Source organism: Carassius carassius, chromosome 22, assembly GCF_963082965.1.
Source record: "Carassius carassius chromosome 22, fCarCar2.1, whole genome shotgun sequence".
Taxonomy (NCBI): domain Eukaryota; kingdom Metazoa; phylum Chordata; class Actinopteri; order Cypriniformes; family Cyprinidae; genus Carassius; species Carassius carassius.
The window spans coordinates 13,514,371-13,539,670 of NC_081776.1; the positions used below are offsets into that span (position 1 = coordinate 13,514,371).

The window sequence follows — 25,300 nt, forward strand, 5'->3', positions numbered from 1 at the left end:
GGACCCCGACGTCGTGGTGGGCGTCCTCTTCCCCTGGGAGCTGGTCGATTGGGGTGTCTGGAGTGGAAGGTTTCCAATAAGGCGGGATCCAAGATGTCGTTGCGTGGGACCCAGGAGCGTTCCTCTGGACCATATCCTTCCCAGTCCACTAAGTACTCCAGCTGCCCACCATGCCGCCGGGTGTCCAGGATGTCCTTGATCGAGTAGGCTGCGCCGTCATCTAGGAGGAGGGGGGCTTCCGTCTTGCCAGGTTCTGTGGAGGGAAGAACAGAAGGATGGTGAGGTTTCAACAGTGAGACGTGGAAAGCGGGATGAATCCGGTACTCAGGGGGAAGTTGAAGTTTGTAGGTTACCGGATTAATCTGCTGGATGATTGTGAACGGGCCAATGAACCTGGGACTGAGCTTACGGCAGGGTAGACGCAGGCGGATGTCCCGGGTAGACAGCCAGACCTTCTGACCGGGTTGATATTGGGGGGCCTCGGAACGGCGAAGGTCGGCTGCCATCCTGCGTCTACGGAGCGCCCGTTGCAGTTGGTGATGGGCCGCGTCCCAGACCCTCTCGCTCTCCCGGAACCAATAGTCGACCGCGGGAACATCAGAGGGCTCTCCTGACCAGGGGAATAGAGGTGGTTGGTACGCCGAGTACGCACTGGAAGGGTGTGAGTCCGGTGGTGGGTTGACGGAGGGAGTTCTGTGCGTACTCGGCCCACCCCAGGAATTGGTTCCAGGAGTTCTGGTGGCCGTGACAGAAGGTACGGAGGAAGCGTCCGATCTCCTGGACCTTTCTTTCAGTCTGCCCATTGGACTGTGGGTGGTAGCCGGAGGACAGGCTGATGGCCACACCTAGGAGGGAGTGAAATGCTTTCCATACCCGGGGGATGAACTGGGGGCCCCGATCCGACACTATGTCCTCTGGAATGCCGAAGTACCTGAAGACATGGTTAAACATCAGTTCTGCCGTTTCCATGGCAGTGGGGAGACCCTTCAGAGGAAGAAGACGACAAGCTATAGAAAATCTATCCACAATAATCAGAATACATGTGTTGTTGTCAGAGGGTGGAAGGTCTGTCATGAAATCCACTCCTAGGTGTGACCACGGGCGATTGGGAACGGGCAGAGGATGGAGTTTGCCAGATGGTAGATGGCGAGGAGTCTTGGACATGGCGCAGCTGTTACATCCACTCACGTACCTTCTGACATTGGAGGCCATGTTGGGCCACCAGAAGCGTTCCCGTAGCAACGAGAGGGTTTCATTGACCCCCGGGTGACCAGTGCCAAGTGATGTATGGGTAGAGTGGATGAGTGGAGTGCGACGTGTCCTAGGGATGTACTGGTGTCCTGGTGGGCAACCCGGCGGAGTGTTGTTAGGAGCTTCGGCTGGAGGTAGGGTCTCTGCAGACCAGGTGATAGGAGCGACTATTACCTTGTCCGGGAGGATGGGTTCGGGGTTCTCAGATCTCTCTTCGGGTGAGTAACATCTGGACAGAGCATCGGCCTTCACATTCTTTGCCCCTGGGCGGTAGGTGATGGAGTACTGGAAGCGGGTGAAGAATAGCGCCCAGCGGCCTGTCTGGGGTTGAGTCTTTTGGCTGCTCTGAGGTATTCCAGATTTTTATGGTCAGTGAGAACTTGAAAAGGGTGTTTGGCTCCCTCCAGCCAATGTCTCCACTCCTCCAGGGCTAGCTTGATGGCAAGTAGCTCCCTGTTACCAATTTTGTAGTTTACCTCCGCCGGGTTGAGCTTCCTGGAGAAGAAGGCACATGGATGGAGGCGGCTGGGCATCCCCTGCTGCTGAGACAGGACCGCACCCACTCCGGTGGTAGAGGCGTCCACCTCCACGATGAATGGCTGATCGGGTGTTTGGATGTACGAGGAGTGGGGCGGTCGTAAAGGCCAGCTTCAAGGCCTGGAAGGCTTCGGTGGCGGCAGGAGTCCATGACAGGGACTTGGGCTTCTGACAAAGGAGGTTGGTTAGAGGGCTGGTGATAGTACTAAAATTCTGAATGAATCGTCTATAAAAGTTAGCGAAGCCAAGGAATCGCTGCAGTTCCTTTATGGTGGTAGGAATGGGCCAATCCCGGACGGCGCTTACCTTCCCCTCGTCCATCCGGATGCCACTGTGGTCGATGGTATAGCCAAGGAACTGCACTGAGGGTTGGTGGACAGCTGGATGAATCGCTCGAGGCCGATGGTATCCTCGTATGCAGCGAGATGCAACCGCACTCTGGGCTCCAGTCGTTGGCGATAGGTAGTGAGAAGGGCCTGTTCATTCCACCCACTAGAGGCCGCCAGAGTTCTGAACTGCAAGGCATAATCATTGACAGACATATTCCCTTGTTTTAAGTTGTATAGTCTCTCACCTATCGAGGAGTCCCAGGCTGGTCTGCCGAAAACTTCCCGGAAATGTTTGATGAAGCTAGATTATGACTGGGTTACAGGGTTATTCTGAGTCCAGAGAGAATCTGCCCACTGTAATGCCTTGCCTTGCAACTGGGAGATAATGAAAGCTACCTTTGATCGGTCCGTTGGATATGAGAGCGGTTGCATCTCCAGGACCAGTGAACACTGAAGCAGGTAACCGCTGCATTCCTCCGCCGAACCAGAGTAGGGCGCTGGCCGTACCATGGGACTGGCGTGCATGGCAGGTGAAGGAGGGATGACGGGGTTAGTGGAAGTGCTCGCTGGTGGTGGTGATGCAGGTGCCGACATGAGTGTCCGACGGAGTGCATCCACTAGTTCCTGGAAGGGGTCCGTGAGGCTCATGCTTGTGTCTCTCGGTGTTGGTCCGGTCATCTGTTACGGATCACTCGGAGACAGAGGAGTAACAGATGAAAGATGGTATTTATTGAATAGACACAAGCAGAGGAGCGGGAAGTGAGGAGTGGATGGGTGTTGGGATCCGTGCCGGGAAGGTAGTGACCGCACGCACGCACCGTAGGGGTTAGGAGGATCTTGGAGGCAATCCTTGGAGAGAAGATGGAGGAAGAGTCTTCGGAGGTTATCCTTGGAGAGAAGGTAAAGAGGAGTTAGTCCAAATAGTTAGCGCACAGGAATGATCTTGTCGCGAACGTGACCGGACAATGACTGGGTGCGTGTGTGGTTTTATTGGTGCTGTGGTGGATGACAGGTGATGAGGATCAGGTGGTGATGATTAGAATTCAGGTGAGGGTGTGCGCCGTGATTGTGTGGAGGTGGAACCTGGCGTGTTTGTGACAACGAGGAGGTAAAGTGCCTTTTATGAGCTCTTCGTGAGTTTGCAGGTGGTGAAAATAAATTCATAAGTAGATGCAGCAATGAGCACGCTAAGTCCAGCAGATGGCATTAGGTGTGTTCAACTTAAAGTGGTGCTGACCAGAGCGATCTGTGCAAAATTTACTTTGATGTCATACACATCTTAATATTAACCTGTCAACCATATAGTTGTGTTGTTTTATTTTCTTTCAGTTTTGTTCATTTATTTGTTAAGAATTAAACAATCTTTTAATCTTTATATGTATGTTTTTCAAGGAAAAAAAGTCTTGTTTTAGAAGAGGTGTATTCAAGTCATTTGTTTTTGAATAATTGAGAGTTCAGGTCACCTTTTAAAATGTACGAATGTTGTTTCAATATAATTTTTTTGTTGTTGTTGTTTAGGAGAAACAGAAATGAAATAACTGATAACTTTGAAACATATGCAAGATTATTCAATAAAACCTGCTCTTTTTCAGAAAGAGAAATTGAAAGCAAAAATTACTTTGTGCTTTGTAATCACACCCACATACTGTACAAAAGTTATATATATTTATATTTATTCATTTAGCAGATGCATTTTACCTAAAGTGACATTTCAACATAGGAATACATCAAGTGATTCATCATAAAGAGGCAAATAAACAGGAAGTTTCAGACATTGTGGAGATAAGTACAAACTAGACAGGGAGGGATTCAAGAAAGAGAAAGCCAAGTTTTTTTATACATATATATGTATATATATATATATATACATATATATGTATATATATATATATATATATATATATATATATATACATATATATATATGTGTGTGTGTGTGTGTGTGTGTGTGTGTTAGGATGCAATCAATTTCCATGGAAATTAGTTCTCCGCTTCTATTGCTCAGCAATTGGAGAGGTTGGAGGTAGTTTAAGACCGGCTGGAGCGGGAAGGGTTAAAGGTTAGGCTGGGGAAATGTGCTTTTCTCCAGCAGGAAGTGAGATATTTAGGTCATTTTATTTCTTCTAGGGGAGTAGCAACCGATCCAAGTAAGATAGAGGCTGTGGCCCAGTGGCCCCGTCCCTCTAGTGTTACAGTGGGCCATGACTGAGAAATTCCGTGAGTACTTGTTGGGTAATAAGTGTGTGGTATTTACAGATAATAGCCCCCTTAGCCACCTGACCTCCGCAAAGCTTGGTGCAACTGAGCAACGTTGGGCTTCTCAGCTGGCTGCCTTTGATTTTGACATTAAGTACCGTTCAGGGAAGAGTAACAAAAATGCAGATACTCTTTCACGGCGAGACCCCTTGGAACCTGGTGTGTTGGATGGGTTGGCCCCCGGCTCAGCGATTCCTCAGTCATTGCGTTCATTGGTCGGGTTTGAGTCAACTGGGGTGGTGACCCAATGTGTGGTCTCTACTCTTCCCGGGTACTCAGTTGGTGAGTTAGGGTCGCTGCAAGCAGCCGACCCTGTTATCCAGGAGGTGTTGCGATTTTGGAGACGAGGTACCCGCCCAAGTCCTGATGAATGGCGCCGACTTACTAAGGCAGCCCTAACGTTGCTCCATCAGTGGGACCATCTGGTTGAGCAAGATGGTATGCTTTATCGACGGGTTCACTGCCCTGCGGGTAAGGAAGAGATGTTCCAATTAGTATTGCCTGTGGCCTTGAAGTCGGAGATTCTGAGACAGTTGCATCAGCAACATGGACATCAGGGCAGAGAGCGTACCCTTGAGTTAGTGAGATAGAGGTGCTATTGGCCGGGATTGTCCGCTGATGTGGCAAGCTGGTGTCAAGAGTGTGATCGGTGCCAGGTAGCCAAGGACACCCAGCCACTTGCTCAGGGATTTATGGGGCGGTTATTGTCATCTAGGCCAAATGACATCCTTGCTGTGGACTTCACTGTTTTGGAGCCCACACATTCTGGCATTGAAAGCGTCTTGGTAATGGCAGACGTTTTTAGTAAATATACCCTGGCTGTTCCAACAAGGGATCAGCGAGCCGAGGCAGTGGCCCAAGCTCTGGTGACAGAATGGTTTTATAGGTTCGGTGTTCCGGGCCGTCTCCATTCTGACCAGGGTCGGAACTTTGAGTCCTTGTTAACCCGTCAATTATGTGAGCTCTATGGTGTAGAGAAGTCTCGTACGACCCCATATCACCCGGCTGGCAATGGCCAGTGTGAACGTTTTAAATTGCACCTTACACAACCTGTTGCGCACACTGCCAGTGTCTAGGAAACGAGATTGGGTAACTTGTCTTCCCCAGGTAGTGTTCAGCTACAATAGTACTCCTCATTAGGCCACAGGGGAATCACCACACTTTCTGATGTTCTGTCAGGAGCCTGCAGGTGATGGCCGACAGGCGCAAGGCCCATCACGATCAGTATGTCCGAGATGAACCGCTGGTGGAGGGTCAGCTGGTGTACCTCCGGGAGTATGGGGCAAGGGGCCGTCATAAAATCCAGGACCTGTGGAGCCCAGTGGTTTATTTTACACAATTGCGTCTGTAGATGACCTCATCAAGACCAGGAATGTGCACCGTTCACTGGTAAAGAGTCACGTCTGTAAGGACACTGTGGTTGTGGACTGTGGTAGTCCTTTGCATGACCCAGTTGTGGACCCGTCCTCATTGGATGAGGATGAGGTGGATCTGCTGGCTTTGGTGCAGGAACGGGACCAATTCGCTGTTGAGCCAGAGCCGAGGGGGCTGGCACCTGAGATGGGACTGGGCCCACAGGAGTGGATCGATACTACGGGACCAGTTCCTGTGATTGGGCCAGGACAACTGTGTCCAGAAGGAGGTACAGCTAGTACTCCGGGACCCCGGCCTGAAGGCTTGCCTTGGGCTAATGAGGTTGTTTTGCGCAGAATGAGATGCGTAACTGCGGGGCTGCACCCAAATCGACATCACCTTCCCCGTTCGGTGGGAGAGATGGGCGGAGTTTCTCTTTAGCAAATACAAGGTATAACAGGCATTTTTAGGCCATGGGATTAAGTAGTTGTGATCTGGTTTTGGAATCGTCGGGGCTACGATCTGAGCATGGGGGGTATATTGCGGTGGGACGTATGGTTGCGTCCCTAATTAACCTTATGCTCTTGGGTCATCAAGGTTCCAATTATGAATCGTGCGGGATCATATAAAAGGGGATGTTAGTAACCGTTTGCGTGTGATTTACCGTCTGTGTTTTGCATCATTGCCCGGGGACCGCCCCTTCTGGTTCTTTTCATCTTTGACGCATTGAGGATAGTTCGCTGCGGTGGGCTGTTGGTGGCTACTATTCCCTTACATGCCCTTCTTGCAGTCCTGTGCTTTGTGACGTGGTGGTATCCTTCGGAGTGTGTGTGATTTGGATGTGCGACTAGTATGAAATGAAGGAAGAGTAGACTGTTCCCCGATACTGGCCGTTCGGCGAGGCTTGTGGAGCAACGCTGTTTGGTGCCGCTGCTTTGTGTATCCAGATTTCCCTTATGACAAACTTTCTCGCCAACACGTGCACGCTCAACTAATGTGTTTTGTGTGACACCTGCTAAAAGGGTGGCGTAGTCTTGTATATGAAGAGGCAGTTTTCTCCTCTCAGCGTCCTGCTACATTACTATGACAAGTTAGATATGAATTGTATCACAAGCCAGACTGTGTTTATTGTCTGGTTGTTTAGCTGCATTTAATTCTGAGTTATAAATTTCAGTATTTATCTGACTATGAGAAGTTAAATATATGATGATACTCATCTTTATATATCAATGAGACCAGATGAAACTTCTAAATTATCTAAACTAACAGAGTGTGTTAAAAATGTAAAAGATTGCATGGCCAATAATTTTTTCCTATTAAATTCCGATAAGACACAGATATTACTTATTGGACCAAACAAGAGTACACAGAATCTTGTAGACTACAGTTTGCAACTAGACAGATGTACTGTTACTTTCTCTACAGTCAAAAAACTGGGTGTTATATTAGACAGCAACTTTTCTTTTGAAAACCACATTTCCCATGTTACAAAACAGCATTCTTCCATCTTAGAAACATTACCAAGCTATGAAATGTTACCTGTTTCTGATGCAGCTAGTTCATGCATTTATGACCTCTAGACTGGATTATTGTAATGCACTTCTAGGTGATTGTCCAGCATCTTCCATAAACAAGCTACAGGTAGTCCAAAATGCCGCGGCTAGAGTCCTTACCAGGTCAAGAAGATATGATCAGAGCAGCGAACATCATGTGATCAGCGTGTCTGAGGATGAGGTTCGGAGGGCACTAAAACGAGTGAATGTCAAGAAAGCAGCCGGACCTGATGGGATTTCTGGCCGTGTTCTGCGGTCCTGCACTGACCAGCTCACAGGTATGTTTACATCCATTTTTAATGAGGCTCTTGCTACATCAGGTGGTTCCCACCTCCTTCAAGAAATCTGTCATCATCGCTGTGCCTAAGAACAATCTCTTGTCTGAATGACTATCATACAGTTGCCCTCACATCAATAGTCATGAAGGTCTTCGAAGGACTGGTTAAAAACTTTTTTTTTTACTCTGCTCCTCCATCCCGGATACTTTGGGCCCTCTTAAGTTTGCTTATCGCCCCAACATTATCCACCCATGATGCCATCTCTAACATCATACAATCTTATCTCACACACATTGACAGCAATAATAGGAACTATGTAAGGCTGCTATTTATCGACTATAGCTCAGCTTTCAATACTATAGTCCCCATAAAGCTAGCTATACTGCACTTCACTCTGCAACTGGATTCTTGATTTCCTCACCGGCAGAACTTATGTGGTGAAAGTAGGCCAGTACACTTCCAACTCCATCACCCTGAACCTAGGAGCCCCACAGAGCTGTGTCCTGAGTCCCCTGCTCTACTCTCTCTACACACATGACTGTGTGTCTTCCCACAGCTCCACATCTTTTATCAAATTTGCTGATGCTGTGGTTCTGGGCCTCATTCACAACAATAATGAGACCGCACACTTGGATGAGGTAGAGAAACTAACATTTAGTAGGACTTCAGGAAGAGACAGCAGCAGCCTTACACTCCTCTTATGGAGAGAGTGAGCAGCTTCAAGTACCTTGGTGTAAACATCTCCGGAGGACCTGACTTGGACTTCCCACATTCAATCACAGGTTAATAAAGCCAGGAAAAGACTGTACCATCTACGACAGCTGAGGAAATTCAGGGTCTCACCAGCAATCCTGAAAACTTTCTATTCAGGGGCCATAGAAAGTGTATTGACTCAGTGTATCTCAGTGTGGTATGGGAACAGCTCCAGTCAAGACTGCAAAGCCCTGCAGAGAGTTGTGCGCTTAGCTGAGCGCATTTCAGGGTCTGCTCTCCCCTCTCTGCAGGACATCTACCTCAAACGCTGCATAAGCAGAGCTGCTAAAATAATCAAAGACTCCACCCACCCCAGTAACCATCTTTTCACTTTGCTGCCATCTGGTAAGCGCTTCCGTAGTCTGATGGCAAAACCGAGAGACCCAGGAGGAGTTTCTTCCCCTAGGCCATCAGGCTCCTAAACTGACAGTGTCAAACTGTTTGCACATTTGCCTCTTGTACATTCCCATGTATCTTAATATTTAAGACTACATCTGATATCTCAGATCATTATTTAGTTTTGTGCAAACTTAATATAGCCAAAATTGTAAATTCTTCTTGTTACAAGTATGGAAGAACCATCACTTCTACAACAAAAGACTGCTTTTTAAGTTATCTTCCTGATGTATCCAAATTCCTTCGCATATCCAAAACCTCAGAACAACTTCATGATGTAACAGAAACTATGGACGCTCTCTTTTCTAGCGTTTAAAATACAGTTGCTCTCTTACGCTTAAGGAAGGTTTAGGAAACCAGTATGACACCATGGTATATTGAGCATACTCGCACCCTAAAGAGAGCAGCCCGAAAAATGGAGTGCACCTGGAGGAAAACAAAACTAGAGGTATTTCGTATTGCTTGGCGGGAAAGTAACCTGTCCTACAGAAAAGCATTAAAAACTGCTAGATCCGATTACTTTTCTTCTCTTTTAGAAGAAAACAAACATAACCTCAGGTATTTATTCAATACAGTGGCTAAATTAACGAAAAATAAAGCCTCAACAAGTGTTGACATTTCCCAACATCACAGCAGATAAAATTGTAACCATTCAGCCATCAGCTACAGCATCGCATCAGACAGTGCACTATAGACCCCCTGAGGCACAGTTCCACTCATTCTCTACTATAGGAGAGGAAGAATTGTATAAAATTGTTAAATCATCTAAACCAACAACATGTATGTTAGACCCTATACCATCTAAGCTCCTAAAAGAGGTACTTCCAGAAGTCATAGATCCTCTTCTGACTATTATTAATTCCTTATTGTCATTAGGATATGTCCCCAAAACCTTCAAACTGGCTGTTATTAAGCCTCTCATCAAAAAACCACAACTTGACTCCCAGAGAACTAGTTAATTATAGACCAATCTCGAATCTCTCTTTTCTGTCCAAGATACTAGAAAAGGTGGTATCCTCACAATTATATTCCTTCTTAGAGAAAAATTGTATATGTGAGGATTTCCAGTCAGGATTTAGACCGTATCATAGTACTGAGACTGCTCTCCTTAGAGTTACAAATGACCTGCTCTTATCATCTGATCGTGGTTGTATCTCTCTATTAGTTCTATTGGATCTTAGTGCTGCGTTTGACAAAATTGACCACAACATTCTTTTGCATAGATTTGAACACTTTGTTGGCATTAATGGAAGTGCATTAGCATGGTTTAAATCGTACTTATATGACCGCCATCAGTTCGTAGCAGTGAATGAAGATGTATCATATCGATCACAAGTGCAGTATAGAGTTCCTCAAGGCTCAGTACTAGGGCCGATACTCTTCACGCTTTATATGTTACCCTTGGGAGATATCATCAGGAAACATGGTGTTAGCTTTCACTATTATGCTGATGATACTCAGCTCTATATTTCTTCGCGGCCTGGTGAAACACACCAATTTGAAAAACAAATGGAATATATAGTCCAGGGGCGTAGTTTATGGGGGGGATGGGGGGAGGTAACCCCCCCAATATGCAAATCCATCAGTTACAACCCCCCCCCCAATATTTCAACATGAAAATCACAGTAGATCAAATGAAAAATATAATATGAAAAAATATAATTCATTTATTTTGTAAAAATAATTTTGTTCCTAATCAAATATGAGTATGTCATAATAAATCAGACAAAAAATACTCCCCCTCCATTGAACCGATTGGTAACGCCCAACCAATGAGTCGCACTTTCACCAAAACAAGCGAGTGGTGTTTGAATGCGAGAGCACACGGTTAATGTTAATGGCAAAAATGAAGAGAAGCGCTGCACAGCGGACTATATTTAACTGCTGGTCAGAGAGGGATGCAAAAAAAAAAAAATACAGCATGTACTGACAATGAGGTATGAGAACATTGTGTAATAGTTAGTACACACCACATATATTTAGCTAGCCAATCCATTGCAATGTATTTAGCTATAACTATCAGTATAACAAGTTACCAAAGCAGCTGTCTGTTTTGCTAGTATATTTTTCAATAGTGTCGTAATTATCAACGACAAAAGTATTCACATCTGTGTTTGTTTTCTTACTAAATTAATCTGACTTTTGAACGAATTGGATGAATTAACGATTTAAGTGGCTAACTCATTAAAATAGTGAAACACCGCCGCCTACTGGCGGTTTCAATACTTAATTTCTTTCTTTTGATAATCTCTACTATGTTAGAATTTTATGAATGATGATTATACACAAATTTCATAACGTTATGAGGTGTATAATCTCTTAACATGTTTTTATAACAGATTCGAGGTAAATATAGCTGCAGGGTAGAAAAGTCAGCAGAGGGAGAGGAGGAGCAGGTAGTCAGGTAAAGAAGATGCCATTCAATCAATAAAATAAAATAGGAAACAGTATAGAAAAACAGCAGCTTTGTAAAGTTAGGCTATACATTAATGCCTTTTAATGCGTTTTAAAGATGTGTTTCCCTTTAAAAAAGGTGGAATGTAAAATCTTAAAATAAATGTCTAAATGTTGTCTCTTTCATATTTGTATATGTTGAATTTGTAATCAGTTAATGCATGTTGCCAGATAGATAGATAGATAGATAGATAGATAGATAGATAGATAGATAGATAGATAGATAGATAGATAGATAGATAGATAGATAGATAGATAGATAGGAAGAAATAAATTATCCAATAACAATACACATAAAAAATATAATAGAGTAATTTCTTACTGCTAAATTCTGAAAAAACAGAGGTGTTAATTATAGGACCTAAAAACTCTGCATGTAATAACCTAGAACACTGTCTAAGACTTGATGGTTGCTCTGTCAATTCTTCGTCATCAGTTATGAACCTAGGTGTGCTATTTGATCACAATCTTTCATTAGAAAGCCACGTTTCTAGCATTTGTAAAACAGCATTTTTCCATCTCAAAAATATACCTAAATTATGGCCTATGCTCTCAATGTCAAATGCAGGAATGTTAATCCATGCATTTATGACCTCAAGGTTAGATTATTGTAATTCTTTATTGGGTGGTTGTTCTGCATGCTTAGTAAACAAACATACAGCTAGTCCAAAATGCAGCCGCAAGAGTGCTTACTAGAACCAGGAAGTATGACCATATTAGCCCGGTCCTGTCAACACTGCACTGGCTCCCTATCAAACATCGTATAGATTTTAAAATATTGCTTATTACTTATAAAGCCCTGAATGGTTTAGCACCTCAGTATTTGAATGAGCTCCTTTTACATTATAATCCACTACATCCGCTACATTCTCAAAACACAGGCAATTTGATAATACCTAGAATATCAAAATCGACTGCGGGCAGCAGATCCTTTTCCTATTTGGCGCCTAAACTCTGGAATAACCTACCTAACATTGTTCGGGAGGCAGACACACTCTTGCAGTTTAAATCTAGATTTAAGACCCATCTCTTTAACCTGGCTTACACATAACATACTAATATGCTTTAACTGTCACCCCCCCCCCCCCCCATTTTTTAAATAGGCATTAAAGTGAACTATCCAAACTAAAATTGTTGTAATTTATGAACACTTGGGAATATAAACATAAGGTTGGTCTCTTTTTAAAGAAGAAAATTTGCAGATGTTGGCAAAAGTGGAATTTAAAAAAATGTAAGTATCAAAAAGTTATAGAAGTTTAAATGTACTGTAAATAATATGCGCTATATTAATTTTATTTTATTTATTATAAATATTTTACATAACAGGTTTTACTCTAAAATTGGTATAAAATTAAAGCCTTGTGTCTAAATAAGTTATGTTATAAATTTGAAGTTGATATGAAAAATATTGAGGTTCCTTCCAGTGAGATTTTATTTAGGGCATCATACCACACACAGCCACTGGGAGTCATCAAAACTATTTTGAATTTTGCTTAATGAATTTTTCTCTAGATTCCTCTGTGAATTTTACTTCTATCTCAAAATAGACTCAGACCTTTCCAATGATATGTGTGTTGCCAAGATTATAAAAAGTTTTGGTTCTAGAAGACCGTAATGCATTATGTTTTATTACACTTGACCCTGCCCACTAAGGGGGAGGTGACCACCATTAGATTTTAAAGTACCATTTCCATAGTAAAGCAATGTCCGATTTTTCACAGGATGAATCTTGGGCTTCTAAGCTTTCAAATGATATATAATTTATGATGATTACTAAAATATTTTATAGAGAAAAAGACAACAACAAAAAAGACCCCAGTTATGGGGTCCAAATCCGTTAAAGGATTTTTAGGCTGCATTAATTAGGTAGACCAGAACCGGGAACACTTCCCATAACAACCTATGTACTTGCTACATCATTAGAAGAATGGCATCTATGCTAATATTAGCCACCAGATCCAGTCTGTATCCAGATCAGAGGGTCACTGCAGTCACCCGGATCCAGTACGTATCCAGACCAGATGGTGGATCAGCACCTAGAAAGGACCTCTACATCCCTTAAAGACAGCGGAGACCAGGACAACTAGAGCCCCAGATACAGATCCTCTGTAAAGACCTTGTCTCAGATGACCACAAGGACAAGACCACGGGAAACAGATGATTCTTCTGCACAATCTGACTTTGCTGCAGCCTGGAATTGAACTACTGATTTCGTCTGGTCAGAGGAGAACTGGCCCCCCAACTGAGCCTGGTTTCTCCCAAGGTTTTTTTCTCCATTCTGTCACCGATGGAGTTTGGGTTCCTTGCCGCTGTCGCCTCTGGCTTGCTTAGTTGGGGTCACTTCATCTACAGCGATATTGTTGACTTGATTGCAAATAAATGCACAGACACTATTTAAACTGAACAAAGATGACATCACTGAATTCAATGATGAACTGCCTTTAACTGTCATTTTGCATTATTGACACACTGTTTTCCTAATGAATGTTGTTCAGTTGCTTTGACGCAATGTATTTTGTTTAAAGCGCTATATAAATAAAGGTGACTTGACTTGACTACAGTATAATGCAAATATGCCCATTGCCTCTTGTACATCCCTGGGTATCTTAATATTTAAGACTACAGTTTACTTTCATGCTAATTATTTTCCATTCTATATTTAATTCTACAGTATACATATTTTTATATTTTATTCTTATATTTTTATTGTTTAATTTTATAAAAAAATGTATAGGTATATTTATGTATATTTATTTCTATTTTTATCTGTGTTGTATTATTTAATAATTGCACTGTCCATGGAGCGGCCTGACTCACATTTCACTGCTGGTTATATATGCGCTATATAATTGTGTATGTGACAAATAAAAATCTTGAATCTTGAATAGAACGTTTACGCACACTAGGGATTACCAATATGGTGGTGTAGCGGCTTGATGTCATGAGCAATCCAGTTCTTTATTATATATCAGAGGATACAACCCATCACACTCCATAAGGTCACAAAATGCTGGACTTTTGGTAGTTCCTAGGATAGCAAAGTCCACTAAAGGAGGTAGAGATTTTTCGCATTTGGCTCCCAAACTCTGGATTAGCCTTCCTAATAATGTTCGGGGTTCAGACGTACTCTCTCAGTTTAAGTCTAAATTATGCTCTTTCACCAAGCATTCTAATAATGCATCTCATAATTTGTGACTGTAGTTGTATCTGATCAAATGCGCATTCTTATTCTTTAGCTTGGGTTAAACTAATTAATTTTACTTTATTGGAACAGCAGCTATGCTAATGATGTCTCTATTTGTTTTTCTGTTTTGCTACTAGGATTTACACAAGCTACAGTCTGGATCCAGAACACCTGAGAAGAGATGATGCCAACCCCTCAGAGGACCTCAGATGATGCTAACCCTGAAACAACATACAGAACTAACAAATATATGGCTATTTAGGCCCAGTCCCAATTCTATTTTATACCCCTTCCCCTATATTCTCCTAAAAATTAGGACACCACTACTATAATAATTAATAATAATTCATTACATTTGTATAGCGATTTTCTAAGCACTCAAAGCGCTTTACACAGTCACGGGGTATCTCCTCAACCACCACCAGTGTGCAGCATCCACCTGGATGATGCGACAGCAGCCTTAGTGCGCCAGAACACCCACCACACACCAGCTTACTGGTGGAGAGGAGACAGAGTGATGAAGCCAATCAGCAGATATGGGGATTGTTAGGAGGCCATGATGGTCAGAGGCCAATGGGCAAATTTAGCCAGGATGCCGAGGTCACACCTCTACTCTTTTCGAAAGACATCCTGGGATTTTTAATGACCACAGAGAGTCAGGACCTCGGTTTAACATCTCATCCGAAGGACGGTGCTTGTTGACAGTATAGTGTCCCCAACACTACACTGGGGCGCTTGGACCCACACAGACCTCAGGGTGAGCACCCCCTGCTGGCCTCACTAGCACCTCTTCCAGCAGCAACCTAGTTTTCACAGGAGGTCTCCCATCCAGGTACTGACCAGGCTCAGCCCTGCTTAGCTTCAGTGGGAAACCAGTCTTGGGCTCCAGGGTGATATGGCTGCCGGTTTTATTATGGTGGCCGGTTTTATTTACTATGCCATCACATGTCATCATTCGTCGTATAGCTCTTATAATACACACATATACTGTTGTTCTGGTGTGCATTAGAGCCTTTAATTATCGTTCTGTATTAATGCGCAGCTTACTGACACACACACACACATCAGAAATCGCGCAGCTCACACATCCAGGAGAAAATAAACTTGTCAACGCTGACCCAAGACTTTTATTAAATACAGTTTAAATACAGAATCGCTAAATTATATTTTCCAGCGACGAGAGGATACATTGCTGTTTTTAAGTAAACTCACTCTAAAAAGATAAACGCACAGACGCGAATACACGCAACTTCCATTCCATTATTCCATCTCGAATCGGCAATATTTGAGTAAATGTTTTATCGATTTCTAATTATTGGGGGGATTAGCCCCCATCAATGTCTACGGCAGTTATCGCCCTGATCAGACATATGCTGTTGCACTATCATGCATTCCCTTGGAATTATAAGTTTCTATCTGCATTCCGAGTAATTTTGAGATATTGAGCTTCAGAGCTTTTGCATTCCATTCGACTGTGTAGATAGAACCTTATTGTTTTTTAAATAAAATTCCCATAACATATAAAACATAAAAAAATCTATCACATAATGTTAAGCTGTCACAGAATAACAATATGGGAATAACTCAATTTTGACAAAAATGTCAGATAGAACCTTATAATTCCAAAGGGATGCGCTGCTCTCAGTTTCTTCCACCCGTGAGTGTAGCAGAGCTGAGAGACTCGCTACCCCTTCAGGGGTCTCTAAAACTATTTTCTCACATTTATAAACACAGCCTCAAAACTACACACCAACTTGTGCAAACTTCAAACTTCCAGGTCAAAATCAAACAGTTTAGTCAAAAACATGTTTTCTTTTGTCAGACTCAAACTTTGGCCACAGACGATACACAAACCTGATGTTCAAGGTTTCAAAACACTGTTACAAAGACCTCCTTTTGGGAAATAGGAATCCTTTTGGTAGTCACTGATTCTTACAGTATACGACATAAATAGAAGGATGCGGATACATTAAAATTAGCACTGTCAATCGATTAAAAACTTTAACTAGATTAATCACACATTTTTTCTGTGATTAATCGCAATTAATCGCAATAAAAAAAGAAATGTTTTTGTACGTTTTTAATATATTTTTTAATGTAATAATTTCACAGTTAATCAAATTAATGTAGAAACAACATAAAGACAGTATATTTTAAATACTTGTTTAAATGGCATCTTTTTATGAATGAAGGCCAGTATTACTGATATTAATACAGCTACTGATTTTTTTTTTAATTTTTTACATTTATTATTAGGCTTCAAAAATATAACAGTTTTTAATTTAAGTAAACTTAAAACAATGCTAACATAATAAATGTCATGTTTACTCCTGCCCTTCCTGTCTTAACAGTTAGGAAATATACAGAAATTTAATAAAGTTATCAAAGTTATATGCAGTCTGCACTGCATAAACTATAAATTAAATAGTTAATCCTTATTAAAGCTACAAAAGTTATTTAGTCAAGAGCAGCGAGTCATTTTCTCTGTTCCCTTTGTTCTTTAACTTTACTGACAGGAAGCTTTATTGGCTGCTGTCCCTTTAAGAGCAGACAGACACGCGGATCTCACCGTTTATATACTGTCTATGGATCTCGCCTCATTCTCTCACAACTCTTTTTGTTCATTTTAGACTTTATATAAATCATTTAAGATTGCTCTTATGAGGATAATCGACAAAACTGGCACTTTGGGATGTTTATTGTTAGTTCAAGCGCTTAAGAGAACTGGATTCTGGCGCCCTGTCTATGCATTGTGTGTGTGTGTGTAGCCTACGTGTGTATGTGTCACATAAGGGCATTCACAGACAGCGCATTCTCTTTTGTCTTGCCACGCTTGAAATGTTTAAAAGCATTTAAATGAATAATAGCGTGATCAACGGATGGCAGAAAATACCGATGCTGCGTTAATTGCGTAAAATATTTTGACACGTTAAACCAGACAAAAATTAATCGCATGCGTTAACGCGTTAACGTTGACAGCACTAATTAAAATACAACTATAAACTTTAAGAAAAGTTAACTTTCATTGCACTAGTGTAAAGCGATCTTACAGTAAAAAAAGCACTACGTAAAAAGGCTGAAGGCCAAACAATTGATGGAAAACACACGTTGGGGGAATACAGCCAGTTAAATATATTGTTTTAAATAAAGAATATAATATGGATAGTAAGGATACTTTTAATATAAAATATATAAAATAGAAAACAGCCGTTAGATGTACAGGTGGTCATTTTAATATTTTATTTTTGCTTTTAAATGGAGGTATTTTGGAACAGCTAAACAGAGGACCTGCAAAATGTCTTTCCTGCTCTGTGTCTGAAAGTACCATAGATATGTGTAAGGTTTATGGCCGTAGCAAAGCACAGTTCTCAAATTGCATCTCTAGGATGCATGAGTCCGCACGGCCATCTGTCCTGAACCATATTTAATGGCTGAATACAATCGAGGGTCTTTCTCTGAAAGAATTCTTCTAAAAGATAAATCAACTTCATCTAAACTCCACAGTCTATGCTGTGAAAAACAAAGCTCCTCAGCATACATTTAAAGCAAAATAAATATTTTTAGTTTTATTTTTAAAACATACAGAAAGACTTTGGCATCATGTTTCATTGTGTGTGTGTGTGTGTGTGTGTGTGTGTGTGTGTGTGTGTGTGTGTGTGTGTGTGTGTGTGTGTGTGAGAGAGAGAGGGATGGTATTAAAAATTTGAAGATCATGCTAAAAATAAGAACTTTAAAGAATCTAAAGTGATTAATGCATAACACATCTAATATAATATAATCACATATATGATATGATATAATATGATATTAATTATTATTTATTATATAATATTATATAAAAATATAAATATTTTAGGTAATATATATTATCATTTTGTTGAATTAAGAATCAACGGACATCAGATGTAGTGGGGGTACTGATTATTCAAACATTACATTAATGTTAGCTTTGAAATAATGTACCCCATTGACTTAGATCATGTGGTCTGGAACTCCACCCTCGCTGTGAGGGGTCTGTGAAGCACCCCCTCAGGTTTCACATACAGGAGAATACCCCTACTAGGACCTGTGAGATTCTGTTTATGATTTAACTTTAAACATTTTATTTTATTTTGGGGATATTTCATTCAGGTTTGGACATCTCTTAGCACTCTAAAAAATGTAAGGGATAATTTTTTTATATTTATCATCAGAGATGTTTATTTTATATACTAAGTTACATATAATCACATTTAAAATAAGTTATCTTTTTTAAAAGAAGAGTATGGTGTGTTTTATAAGTTCGATTAACTTAAATGTTTTTTTTTTGTTTAATGAATGAATTGCTTTAGGATGATGATGTAATTATATAATTATTTATTTCCATATTCTTTAACCCCTAGAGTCTGAGTGGGTTTTGGGGGACTGGAGATATTTTGACATCCCCCGACATTGGTGTTTATCATTAAATGTGTTTGTATATGTTGTATAAGTAAATGTTGAATACATGATTAAAAATGTATGATAAATTATTTGCTTTGGTTTAGTAACATGTCTGTTACTGCGATGTGTTTTATAAGTTTGATAAACTTGGTGAATACTTGTTTAAAATGTATGTTCTGCTTTAGTAACATGTTGTCATATAAATTTTTTAATTTGATTTATTTTTCATATTGTTTAAAATAGAGATAAGTCTCTTTTTATCTTGCTATGTTCATGTGTATGTCTGCTTGTTTATATGGTTTATCAGAATACAAATTTGTATAGTGGCATGGATATTAAAGTGATATAACAAGGTACATGTGATTATGATTAAATTTATAGGGTAGTCATAATTCAGATCGCTTAAAAACTAAATTTAATTGTGTTGCATGTAGCATTTTATTGTGTGGTGGTACTGTAGGTGTACAGGAAAAAATAATTAAACAGCTTTTGAAAAAGATCAGTTATACTACATGATCTTTAGAATGTTTACAATGTTTGTAGGTTTAGGGAGTGATACAATAATTATTAATATGATGTGAATATAAATATAAAAGGTTCTACATATAATGTAGAAAAGGTGTTGCAACAATTAATGCAAATTGAATTGTCAATGACATGTCCGGGTTCCTCAATAGCCCATATTCTTCATTCTGTTCAATTATACACACACACATATATATATATATATATATTATTTTTTTCGATCCTGGTAAAATGCATATTTTTTGTGATGACTAAAACTACTGTAAATGTCTTGTTTTATATTGTTTGTGACTGTATAATTTTTTTTATTTTCATTTAATAGAAGAAAATAAGACTTGAAGAGGATTGAATGTGTACACATGCATGAGAGGGGGGGAGAGAGAGAGAGACATGAATGCAACGTAAAAACCGTGCCACGTGGTCCACAGATGCGTCTTCGGATAGAGAGGCTACGGATAACATTGCCGAATCACCGACAATAACCCCTAAAAAATGACAAATGGTCACGTTGTATGGATAGTTCACATGTTTTAACACAAAAGGAATAGTGTAAAGAGATGGGGATTGAATCTCACAAAATTGACAGGAGCACACAGACACACACACTCACACACACACACACACACACACACACGCAGAGAGACTCTAAGAGAGGGGTGAAAAAGAGGACCATGTTTTAGAGGTTTCAACTGTACAATATTAATCTAGTACTAAGAGTAAACTTTTATTATTAGATATTTTATTTAAATCCTATCATTATACAGTTTCTTTATCGATTTATTTCCATTTAATTATTATGATTTTATTTTAAAACTTTTATTATACAGCTTCTTTATTGATTGTTTTTATTTTGATTTAATTATTAGGATTTTATTTTATACTTTTATTATAAAACTTCTTTATTGATTGTTTTTATTTCCATTTAATTGTTACGATTTTATTTTGAAACTTTTATTATACAACTTCTTTATTGATTGTTTTATTTCCATTTAATTATTATGATTTTATTTTAAAACTTTTATTATACAGCTTCTTTATTGATTGTTTTTATTTTGATTTAATTATTAGGATTTTATTTTATACTTTTATTATACAACTTCTTTATTGATTGTTTTTATTTCCATTTAATTATTAGGATTTTATCTTAAAACCTTTGTTATACAACTTTATTGATTGTTTTTACTTCGATTTAATTATTAGGATTTTATTTTATACTTTTATTATACAACTTCTTTGTTGATTGTTTTTATTTCCATTTAATTATAAGGATTTTTATTTAAAACCTTTATTATACAACTTTATTGATTGTTTTATCTCCATTTAATTATTAGGATTTTTATTTAAAACCTTTGTTATACAACTTCTTTATTGATTGTTTTTATTTTGATTTAATTATTATGATTTTATTTTAAAACTTTTATTATACGTCTTCTTTATTGATTGATTTTTTTTCCATTTAATTATTAGGATTTTATTTTAAAACCTTTGTTATACAACTTTATTGATTGTTTTTACTTTGATTTAATTATTAGGATTTTATTTTAAATCTTTTATTATACATCCTCTTTATTGATTATTATATTTTCAATCTTTTATTTCCATTTCATTCTTGGAATTTTTATTTAAAACCTTTATTATATCACTGTGAAACAGTTTATACCATCACCAGATTATATTTGAGGGTACATATTATGATATGAGGTCACATCATCTTTGATCTTGATTCATTCATCTCGCACGCTGTCCGTATTTTCACTGAGAAACCTCGCCATGCACAATCTACTGTTGTACGGCTTTCTCGGCGCCAAAGTCAGCCTTTCCATCATCTCTTCGTCCAATTCCTTCTCGGGGGTTTTAGGTGAGTTTAAGAAGTCCATGTCTAAGTTTTTTTCACAGCTCTTTTTCTGATTTCCTCAGAAATCCGAGGTGGGTCCTATTTATCTAAGCGAATCCAATCTGATGCCGCTGTTGGGGAAATCCCGCCCCACACGTGACAGACCATAAAATCTTTCGCCCGGTCACCGGATGGTCACGCACACACTGGATTTATCTTTCACCTAAAGCACAGCTGTCGCCGGATGGTCAAGTACCGGAGATCCGGTGTCTATTTTACAAACAGGTGACCGTCACACGTCTTTACGACTTTATCTATTACAGACACACTGTGATCATTAAAAGGTCATAGGCCAAGGGCATGCGGGGGAGGGGTCAAGGACAAAAGTTCAAGGTTAAAAGGTCAATGTAATGTGGGGGAGGGGCCAAGGGTCAAAGGTCAAACCCATCAATCAAATTTGGACAGGTGGTGCCCTATATTTACTACTAATATCTTTAGCTTTTACAGGATTTTTAAGGGAGTTGTTATGTTTCATCATCTACCGTTGGTAATTTTGAGATGGCCACTGTATTAGTTGGAGGAGATTTTAATATTATATAGGATGGAACAATTGATAAATGGCCACCAGGTTGACCTAACATAAATAACAGTAATCTTAGAAATTTCATGGATAAATTCAATCTCACAGATATTTGGAGAGCCAAATTTCCATATAATAAGTCATTTACCTGGAGAAATAAAACAGGGTCCAGTCAGTCCAGAATTGACTTTTGGTTAGTGTCCGAGATTTTTAATATAGATAATGTGGTAGTTGATATTTCTTCTACCCCATTAACAGACCATAAGGTATAAGTATTAATATTAAATTATCTAATACAAGTTGTTTCAGTAATGGGGCATACTGGAAACTCAACAATTCATTGTTAATGTATGATGAGGTAAAAAGAGAGGTATCTAGATTGATATGCCAATTCTGGGGTAAAGCTAACAAGGATAATTTTTTTTGTTCAAATTGTGAACTTCTGAAATTTGGGGTCACTAAATATTTAAGGCAATTTGGCAGCCGATTAGCAAAATATAAAAGAGCTGAAGAAACTGCCATTATTTTTGAAATAACTAAATTAACAAATAAATGTCCAGAAAGTTTATTAAATGAAGAAAAAACATTATTATCTGATCTGCAAATCCAGCTAAATGAACTTTATAGAAGGATAGCTGAAGGTGCGTTTGTTCGATCAAGGAGACGTTGGCTTGAGGAAGGCAAGCAAAATTCACAATACTTCTTTAATTTAGAGAGACACCATATAAATAATAACTAAAGTAAATGAAATGTCAATGGGATTGTTACAAAGGACCATAAACTAATTTCTAATTACTGCTGTGAATTTTATAAGAAAATATATACTTCTAATTAATCTCCATCTACTGTATATCTGATGCTTTTTTGATCTGAATTTATTTTATAATGTTTATTTTTCATTTTAATGGCTAAATTTCAAATCCATAAATGTACATTTCCAGGTAAAAAAAATAAATAAATGTTTTAAAGCATTTAAAAATGAGGTGAAATACTATATTGAATCTATATTAACCTTGAAGAAACAAAAAGCTATACGAATTTTGCAAGCATGTACACTTTTTAATGTATTCCTATAATTTTGTTTACATATCCCCTAGCATTCTTTTTTTGTATTGTTATTGTTACTGTGTGTTTTGTATGATTGTGTAATTCTGTGCAAAAAAGAAAAAAAGAAACAGATCAAGGGTAAAATATAATTTACTGCAAGTTAGAAAGGTAGAAATGTCATTTATTTTGAACATTGATATGGTGGCTGAGAAAGATTAGCGTGCTGAAAAAAAAAAAAAAATTCTGGATATGTGATGCAAAGATGCACAGACCACATCGGAATGACCACATTTCTTTGTTTGTGTTGTGAGAATCTGCAGCGCGTTTCTGCATTTGGTTGTGGTGTGCAATGGGTGTTGTCAAATTGATAATGGTTTCTTTTTAGCAAGTTTTTTTTAATTTTTTTATTTGCATGTGTTTGTTCATTTGCAGCGCATTAGGCATTAGGCACATCAGATGCTTTTGGTCCAAAGAAAAAATTATATTGACAGAAAGGGTTTGAAAAGCTCTTCTCAATGCATGAAAGCTGAGCAGGACGGTTGTGGGACTAACATTTATTTTTAATATTAGGTATGATAGTGACTGAATATGTCTTAAAGATCACTTGAAGTATAATTAGTTTACTAAATTAAATGGTCTTTCACTTTTATGGAGTCTGAACAAGGAGAGGTGAATATTTACCATGATGAAAAAAAAAAAAAAACTTGATTGGTTGATATTAATTGAACATAACTGTGTCTGTATGGTGTCCGTGAACAGAATGTTGATGCTGAAACAGGAAGTTGTTTTGTCAGTCAGTATATTTCTGTATGTTCCAACAGCACAAGGTTCACTCAGTCTCAAATTATCAGCGCAGAACTCAGAAGTGTTATATCTAACATATCACACTACTGCAACTCCACTGGATACATCCTTGTCTCGTTTCTGGTAAGTCTTAAACTCTTCTTGTTCTTTAGTTGGTTTTTCAGAAGTACTGTTTAGTTTGTTGAGCTGTAATGTGCTTGCTAAATACTGTTTGTTCAGTATTCTGAAAAATCTTGATCAATGTGCATTTATTCATAGGGCTAAATTAATGATTTCCATTATTTTTTGTAATTTGTACAGATTTACAAGTGTGTTTTCCCCTCTGGTCCGGAGCATCTGTTAATGAATAAATGGACACTGCAGAGAAAATCATTCTTTTCTGCTTTCTCCTACAAGGTCAGATTTTCATTCCCTTCTTTTTCTTCTTCTTCTTCTTTAAGTAAAGTGTGACATGTTCAGTGTGACTGAGAATATAAATTAACTAGATTAACTTGTTTAAGTGCTAAATTATCTAGAAAATTTACAAATGTAAGGGCTTAACTACATGTAGCCTACATACATGAAACTATACTGAAACTTTTAATTCAGATAGTGACTCATACAAAATGTTTGGGATCTCATTCAGTATGCACAATTTTACAGTTATTATTAAATACATTCATAGTACGTTTGAGGTCACTTGCACTGTTTCTGTTGTTCTGCTAATGTTCAACCTCTATAAAATGATGTTTTTATACAATTAAATGTAAGATAAAAAAAAAAACAAATTTTGTTTATTTCAGATCAGAAATGTGTTTATTTCTGTTTATGTTTAAATGCTTTTCATCGTGTGTGTGTTGTTACTGTAGCTGTTTGCTGTAGAGATTTTAGCATCAGTCTGCCAGAGAAGATCAACGCTCTCAGTGGATCCTGCGTGATCATAAAGTGCAGATTTGAGATTCAGGAACACTATGACAAAGACCTCACTGAAAGTGCTACAGGACAGTGGCTCAAAGACGGGATTGATGTGAACAACAATTTAGAGTTTAACTCAAGCACATCAAGCCAGAAATCCTTCATGAAAGGGAAAATAACTGGAAAAATAAAAGACAAGGACTGTACCACTGTTTTTCACGACCTCAGAACAAATCACAGTGGTCAATATTACTTCAGGATTGAGGGTGAAGGTGGACTGAAATGGACCTATACAAAAACAAGTGTTTCAATTCATGTGATTGGTGAGTGACTTCATGACTGGAAAATATTATAAACTGTAAATTGTGATCTAGTACAGTACAATGAAATCTCTTTCACAATCACTAAAGGACAACAACATTTTAATCCATGCCAGAGTTTCCATGATCAATATATACTTTTTTTTTTATTTATCTTTGAGGAAAAAAAGTCTTCCTCCAAAATGTTACTTTATAATCAGCATATTCATATATACAACATAAATGTGTGTTTGTTTTCAGACTCTCCTCCCAAACCCACAGTGCAGCTGTATGTGGAGCAGAAGGAGGTGAAGGAACAGAAGGAGGTGTTGGAGGTGTTGGAGGGGAGCTCTGTGAGTCTGCGCTGCTCTGCTGAGACTCTCTGCTCCTCTCCTCCACCAACTCTCACATGGAGCTCCACTCCCAGAATCCCCCTCAGAGAGAGCAGCAGACGAGAGGAGCTCATCTCTGATCTGAACTTCACTGCTATTCACCGTCAGCACAGAGTCACTTTCACCTGCACTATAACCTACCAGCTACAGGACCAGAAC

At 39.2% G+C, this 25,300-nt stretch overlaps 1 protein-coding gene across 1 annotated transcript in view; it reads left to right on the forward strand.

Moving 5' to 3' along the window:
• LOC132099013 (sialic acid-binding Ig-like lectin 7) overlaps positions 1-25,300 on the forward strand; it is a 64,588-nt gene that overhangs the window by 38,556 nt on the left and 732 nt on the right. The window lies entirely within an intron of this gene.